Raw genomic sequence first — 9005 nt, forward strand, 5'->3', positions numbered from 1 at the left:
CAAAAACCAGGCAAATCTGCTTGGTGCAATTTATAATTTCTACAATCTCACCTCACCATGCAGTTCTTCGAGAATGCACTCCTACATCTATGAAGCATCCTCAGGAGATGTTGACTTTACAATGCTCAATGCTGACAGTTATGATTACGGAAAATTTTTACAGTTCCCATCGCATAGAGTTTATAAACCTCCACATGCTTATACGCATTTAGTGATAATTGGTGAAATAGAAATACTGTACGGCGAAGTGGCGGGAAATTCTAGTAATATATAATGTGTTAATTCGAAATGGCAATAAAATTTAAATAGTAGGGAGGTACAATGAGATATTTTTAACTATTAAACAATTCATTCAGAATATGATTAATTTTTTCTCCTATCATCTAGTTACCCTACATTAAAAAAAAAAAAGTAATGAAAAAAAATTAATCTTAAAAAAATTTTATCCCACTTTTGCTGTTCGGCAAATATTTTTAAATAGAACGGAATGTAAAGCATGCGACACACAGAAGCCGGGGCGAAGAAGGACTGGTCGTTTCGGTATTGTCTAAGTCATGAGGAATTACAACTTACCTACAAAATCACAGTACTCAAAATGTTTCTGTCCCCCCCAGGCTTCTGAGTGTTTAATGATAACTTGCAATTAGTATAAGATAATTGCAAAATAAAATTAAACATTTTAACTACATAAGAGATTACTATGTAAGTTATTAGGACATAAGTTAGTTAATTTACTATTTTTACTTGTTATTTGTAAGGAAATGTGTTATTGCAGATTAGAATGAGCTAGGTGATTCATTTTGTTTTCATTCGGTACTTATTTAATGAGCGATTATATTTCTCTAGGTATTTTAAAATATAATATACAGTCAATTCTGACATATGTAAACTAGAAGTTGAGTGTGTTTATTTCTATCTGAACTCAAAGGATACATTATTTTAGTACATATAATATACTCTTTTTAGTGTTTTGCATTATCACTACAATTCCTGACACTCAAGTTTCTAATATGTCATAGCAAAATAAAAATAAAAACTCATTCTCATCTACAACCTAAAAAAATCAGATACACTCAACTCTGGTTATATGTCTGAATTGTTACTAAATAAAATGTCAATGTTTCTTTAAATTTAAATAATAATTCATTTTTGCAATTTATAATTACATCACATAACTAGTGTTTAAGGTTTTACTACAGATGAGTGGAATGACGTCCTAATTTTTAATGAAGTGTATGTGTAACAGTATATTAAGTAAATTTTGTCTAGAACTTTTTGCGTAATCGCAGTCATAAAATAAAAATGACACTAATTCTGTCTTACATTATATCTTGTAGTGTGAAAAATGACACTTATTTCAGTCATACTTTACAGATCGTGTAGTTATATTGCGCCCAGCCTAGATGTAGATTATAAGGGCGCGAGATGAAACTGTTTTCGCTGTAGGTTTTGCGCTTCTATTACGTCCCTTTTGACAAGTGACGCCAAATCTAGCGCCGCTGACATTTAGGCTAGCTGGTTTGTATAGTGACACTTTTTTCCGTCTTGTTTATAGACGCTGTTTAGAGTGTCATTATTTCTCTTAATAATGTGTAGAACGTCAATATTTCTATCATCTATTTCAAACATAGTGAACACTTAATTCTATCTTCTATATGTATCAATTGTACTTAATAATTGCATGCACAATATTGCTGTAAAAGCAAAAGACACAGTGTCAGTGTGTTAAATTGTATTTTACACATAAAATGTCAGCACCTGTTCAGTTATGTTAACATTTTATATGTAGTTTAAAAGTTATTTGTGTCCAGTACAAGGTTAATTTTCGCGCAACTAAAATATTTTCAGGGGTCATTCAGAGTAACATATCGGTCTATGAAATAAAAACATGTTTTAATTTTCATGTTTTTTTATGTAATTTTTCTAAAAACGTTATGTGTGGACACCACTGCAATGGTCCAATTTACAACTTTTGCCATAAATGTGCCACTCTCAGGTAAAGCGGCGATTGCACTGAGTGTCCACACGTTTTCATAAATTAGGATATTTTTGGCAAATTTTCAAATTGATATTAATTTCAATTACCATGATTCGTCTTATAATAATGCATATTTACACTGATCTCTTGGCTCTACTTTTTAAATAATAATGTATCTGTAGTATAACATTTATACACTAACAATTTTTGGGTCGTTTTCTAGTATCTGAAAACTAAGTTCCGAGTAAAATGGAACATATAGATTACCTGTTGAAGCTAAAATTCGTACACACCTATATCCAACGCTCTTGCGGAACGTTCGTAATGTAAAAATCATTATTAGTAATTTGCGACTTAAAACAGAGTACAAATAAGATTCCTTTTACGTTGACGAATTAGTGCTTCGAAATTCAAATACGATTGCGAACGTACAAAATGAACGAGGTCAGTAGAAATGGCGGTACTAGGACTCCGGCAATAAATTAATTACTAGTAATCGATTAATCAACTATTATGTATTTTAGTTTTTATTAAAGCAAAAAAATGACAATTCTCATTTGTAATGACTTCTTAACATTTACATGTTTATGGGTGCATGTGAAATTATGTGTGGGAATTATTCTTTTAATATTATGTAGGCCATACTGTCTTTTTTCTTTTCAGACAGTGCTAAAAACTCTGTACTATCCCAGATCCCTAAACCTACGGGAGTACGGGATGCACTTGCGTATACATCGTATTTCCGCCAGGTTTATATGGCGGGTCCCATTCTCGTTGGCAGACTCCGTCACTCGTATTTTTTTCTGTGTTTGAGATGAATGGGTAAACTTCTCGCGGTGCGCATGCTAGCCCAACTGGTCATACTATTTGACCTTTAATAAACATTTTTTTAAATATTAAGTATCATTATTATCAAGTACTTCAATATATAAAAATAAGGATCAAGTGATCGGAGTAAAGATACATTATTCCATACATGCTGGCAGGTAAAAAAAAAAAATTAAACCTTGTATTTAATTTTACCAGATTATGGGTAGCAATAATCAGTTACATTTATAATAAGAGTGATATAAGGACGTTATTCTAAGTGTATTGTTAACCACGTTTGATAAATAAGCACGTACGTACTATGTAATTGTATTTATTACTACAAAATAAGATTCAATTAACATTCCATTAATTTTGTCTTGTACTTAGAATTTGAAATATGTAATAACTAATTGTAAATATTTAAACAAAGAACGACGGAACTACAGATCACGGACTTTAATAAAACATTTTTTAATATATTTTTTTTTTCTTTGAGAATACAAACTTTAAAAATTAAAGCATTGAAATGTAACCTGTAATATAAAGCTCACATTTCATGTCATTGAGTAAACTTTAAAATTTCTTCAGTTATGTAAACCGTTTTACATGTCCGTTTTAACGTATATGTTACTAGCGTATGTAGTTGTATGAGCGAGTTCACACAGAGTACAGTATTCCGGATCCAGTAAAATATACCTACCCGACAATAAAAGCAGCAATCCGTTTTACAGGTCCGTTCAAACGTATATGTTATTAGCGTGTAGTTGTTTGAGCCAGTTCACACACTGATCCGTTATATTGGATCGAAACAGCGCGAGGCTTGGCAGTGGCACGGGGGTGCGCGGGGTGTTCTGACACAGCCGCCATTTACAACGTCCATCCTCGTAGAAAGTAGACGATACACTGAAGAACGAAAGTCCAGTACCGTCGGATCTGTTTAAATCGGTCCTGTAAATGCTGTGCGAATATCCTCCAGTAACGACGGATCAGTAAAAACGGTCCCATGCTGTGTGAATATTACCACCAGTAGCGACGGATCAGCTAAAATGGATTCTGTAAAATCTGATGTTATATGTGAACGAGCCCTTACGCTCACACTTGTCTGTATGAGCAAACATACTGCGTGCAAGGATACTGCGGCCCGTTTTCCGTTATATTCCCTTCAGTCACCTCGTATGACTCCCGCGGGAAGAGAAGAGATGGTGGCAAGTGTATCACTAAACTGCACAAGTCTAAAAGATTAGGATTCAACTATTTGTTTCAAGTATTTCAAGTTATGCTATGCTTTGATATTTTTTTCCAGAAACAAGATTTTAAGATACAATTTTATAAAAGTACTAGCTGTTGCCCGCGACTTCGTCTGCGTTTGATTTTGTTTTTAAAGTATTCAGTATCGCTAAGCCTTAAATGAGCATAGTTGTATATACATATAACATGTGACTGTCAATTAATTATAGACAAATAATTTGCAATAAAATAAAATTGTGACTTTACTTAAAGATCTAAGCTATCCTATCTCTTAAGTTGGACCAGACTGCTCACGGTGTGCCAATTTAATTTAAAATCGGTTCAGTAGTTTAGGAGTCCATCGCGGACAAACATCGTGACAGGAGATTTATATATATTAAGATGAATTAAAATTAAAAAAAAAAGCCTTCTACGATTATACGAACAACTTTAATGTGACCAGAACGTGATTTAGTTTATTTTGAATAGATGGCGCTTGTTCTGTCTACTATAGTCAACGCGTCAGTTCGGAGCATTGTATCTTGACACCTAATATTATCATATAATCATCCTCGACCTATCAATCTCTCTTTCATAGGAGAGAGGAAATGAGAACTTAGACACGCTGCTCTAATGCGGGTTGACGTGTTTCACACACATGTTCAGTAATGGAAACCGACGGTTTAAGTTTCTTAACGGGATTTACCCAGTGTCATTCCGAGTTTCTTAACAAAAAAACCCAATAGTTATGAATTTTTGACCCATCCCAGAATCGAACCTCGTGATTCGAAGTTGAGCATTCTAACCACGAGATCAAGGCGCTTGCTATATATATCTTTACGCTCCTACGTAATAAAAATCTATTCCTTTAGGCGGCGATCAAAGCGAAAGCTTTTAAAGAGCTTTATCCAGTAGCGATGTAAGGACGGGCGGGTTATTTTTATTTTAGTTCATTAGATCCCTATTCCGGGAATACTTCAGTACCTACGCGTAGTATTTACAGATGTGCCAACAAATCGACAGCCCGTTCTAACTTATAATCTAAAGCGGTGTACCCAGTGGCGTGCACTTCATACATGCACAAAAGCACTGCATACCCAAATTATCTTATGTAACTCGTATTGGAGGGTAATTTTTCCATTTTATGCAATGTACCCGCTTTATGCATACCCTGGTCAAAAACCCTATGCACGCCACTGGGTGTACCTACTTTTTTTTTAAAGTAAGGAAAGTGTAATGAAACAAACAAACTAGCCCCAATGTAAGCATTATGGGTACTAAAATGACAGACAAATGTTTTTATGAATAATATACATAAATACATAGGTATAAAGTACCTTATCAGTAGGTACTGAAACTGAAAAGACCCCCAGAAACTGAAAAATATTCATGTTCCAAAATGATACATACAATAACACATTTTTCAGTTCGGAAATAATACTATCCCCACAGAACCATCATTCAGCCATTATTGCATTGTGTCCAAAAACAGTGAAAACGCCCCGCGCACGTCTCACTCCACACACGCGGAATGGTGCTAGCTCTCAAACTTTTTCTCATTTCCCCATTTTATGGTAAACGTTTAGAACATTAGAGGTAAAATAATTGCTGTCAACTGCTAAATGAAATGAAGTGACTAACCATCAGTTGGTTGTTGATGTTTCAATATTAGTCGCGTGACTGTTTCCGTATGTTCTTAATTCTGTGGCCCGAGAGTAGGCACTCCATAATGTTCTCAAAATGCGTGTCCACCAATCCACACTTGGTCAACGAGGTGGACTACGCCCTTCTCAGCACGGCCAGCATGGGCAGGAGACAACTTCTCCCCGGGGAAAGAATAAAATGTACCTTCTCCCACAGCTTTATCTACTTGATGATAAATGTTTTTCAGTGTCTGGGTGTTTATCTGTATATTATAAGTATTTATGTATATCTATACTTATAATAAAACTGTAACTGAAAGATTTCTGTACATTTAATATATTTTGAAAATTTTGACCGGGCGATGCTTTATAATCGATACTGAGTCCAAACCAGATTTTTATTTAATTTTTGTCTGTCTGTCTGTCTGGGCATCACGTGAAAACTAATAAACGGATTCAAATAAAACTTGGTATAGTGGTAGTTGATATTCCGGGTCAACATAGAGGCTACTTTTTATCCCGATAAACAATAAGTTTCCTCCGGGAAATGGGATGAAAACTTTTACCAATTTTACTTAATATCTCTGTTAAATTTTCACCGATTTTAATCATTCTTTTTTTATTTGAAAGTGTATAATATCAAGCATGTATGGTTTTATTTTAATAAGGATAAATATTGTTGGAGATAAAGAACTCTTCACAAATAACTGACAGTCGCAACGCGTATGGGAAAGCGATCGAATGCATGCGTACTATCCTACTAATATTATAAATGTGAAAGATTGTGAGGATGGATGTATGTATGTATGTATGTATGTATGTATCAACTAAAATACCACGCTGACGAAGTCACGGGGGTCCGCTAGTCATTTATAAAAATATTCATCAGTCATCTTAGTACCCATAACACAAGCTATATTTTAGGACTAGATGGCGATGTGTGTATTGTCGTAGTATACAGAAAAAAAAAACTTTCAGAGCACTGGCGTACAAGTGGAAATACTCGTAATATCCAAATAATATATGTGTATAATAATAATAAATGGGAGAAAACTTTCCTATTCCCTGTTCCTCTGCTTTAGCAGGTGGACACGTTAATTATATCCCTTGTGGGGGATATAATCGGGGGATATATTAATGGACCGGTAATGGGTTGATGATGACGACGATGAATTGTGAAAGTAATAGGAAATCAGAACATTGTTGCAGTTAGAAGTTGTTGTCTGTAGACGCTATACTTATACCAGGAATTCATAAGCGGTCGCCGGTCGCATGTCAAACAAAGCTCGCGGGTTCAAAGCGACGTATTTGTGTTACGGCCTCGGGGCTTATGGCAACTACCGTCTAATGAGTTTGGCGAACTTCTCATTTCTCAACTTAAATGAGAAGATTAAGGTCAACTTGGCTGTTTTTTTGAGGGCGCTTTTGAAGTTAACAGATGTATTAATTAAGTAGCTGTGACCGACCCAAGTTCATTTACCTACTTATTTATTCGGATTTTCCTTCAGAGAACCGTTGTTACTTACAGAACTTTTGACGGACTCCCTGGTGCAACGGTGAGCGCTGTGAATGTAAGTTGGAGGTCCTGGGTTCGAATCCCGGCTGGGCAATGTGGGATTTTATAATTTCTGAATTTTCTCCGGTCTGGTCTGATGGGAGGCATTGGCCTTTGCTAGTTACCACCCTACCGACAAAGACGTGCCGCTAAGCGATTTAGCGTTTATTTTATTGACACTCTTTATTTGCACACAACTACAAGTTACAGAATCGCAAGAAGAATAGAAATACAAGGACAGAAGTAATATACAAAGGCGGCTTTATCGTTCAGTAGCTCTGCCAGGCAACGGTTTCTACGCGACATGATAGCGTGCCGGTATGATGTCGCGTAAAAACCGATTAGGGATATGGGTTACAAGGTATAACTGCATGCATCATTACTTAGCATCAGGTGAAAAAACTGGACTTGCCTAGTTTAGTGGATTAAGGGCTAAATCCTTCTCGTTCTGATGAACGATAGATATGCACTACAGTGTTCTATAATATTGTAAGACTGCAGTCCTGGACGACTTTAAAGTAGAAATTAATATTTGCGAAATGTGAATACAGGCGTGCACTGGGTATACCAGGGTATGCATACAAGCGGGAAAATTGCATAAAACGACAAATATTCTCCTCCTTTACGAGTTACGGTTCAGCCGACACCACAGGTTACGAGGAAGATGGAAACCCTTGGTTATCATTGTGGGATCGAAGAGATCTGTTGTCGGTCCCCGGGTAGCTTTCCATTCTTCTCTCCAGATATTTGTAGGTTAAAGTTGGAAGTGGTTAGAATTCAGCAACAGAAAAAGCACATTAAGAAAACGTTTTTCAGTTTAGAAACAAGGATCGATTTATATGAAATGACGTCTATCGAGGCTAGGACGTTCATTATATAGACGGCTAACGTGCGCTAACTTTGAACATATAGACAACGCCGCGCTGTGGCGACTCCATGGCGCGCAATCGAGTGGCGCTTTCGGGCGCTTCATGTTTTCTCTTTAACACTTATAGTAGACTAAACGAAGCATCTCGGTTGTTCTACGACGTCCCTAGTATAGCATATTATACTAAAAATATTAGTTAGCTAAAAAGGTTACGAATTTAAAAATATGTACCTATACCGGAAACGTTTAGTTAAATTTATATTTATCAGAGGAACATATGTGACATAACAAACGTGGTGTCGTGTATATTTATGTGTGGCGCAATGGAAAAAAAATTCTTCTTTCTTTGTTCATCAGAAAAATCTCATTTTGTACGTGTAAAAACGAACTATTCAGCTTTTAATAATATAAGTAAAAAGGGAATAGGTAGATAAGAGAACGGGCCACGCATCTACCCTTATAAAAACGTCTATATCAAGGTCTTAAAGTTCATTAGAGTGGCCGACGATGCCCCGATAAAGGCAGCCTGGTCGTAAGCCGCTTTCGAACGTTTCGAGCTATTTGCAAGTCAATGCTCTTTATACAATGAGATACTGATAGAAAATGATATTGTTCTGAAAAAATATTTCTTTGAGAGAGAGAAATGAAAAAGTTTATGCTCGTTTCGACACTGTTGTGGATTTGCTCTTGATCAATAATAAGGGTTGTCTGGAGGAGATCGCTTAAAGCGATAAGACCGCCTTTGCGCATTTTTATTCTTCTTATATTTATGTTTTCAATTTATATTATATATTGTGTGCAATAAAGAATTTATCTATCTATCTATCTATCTATCTATCTATCTATTTAGGTTAGCTTATGAAAATTAAGCTTAATTTGCTATACTCCGCGAACAGCAGGAGAATCTGTATGGTGTAATTTATA

Source organism: Pararge aegeria, chromosome 16, assembly GCF_905163445.1.
Source record: "Pararge aegeria chromosome 16, ilParAegt1.1, whole genome shotgun sequence".
Lineage (NCBI taxonomy): Eukaryota > Metazoa > Arthropoda > Insecta > Lepidoptera > Nymphalidae > Pararge > Pararge aegeria.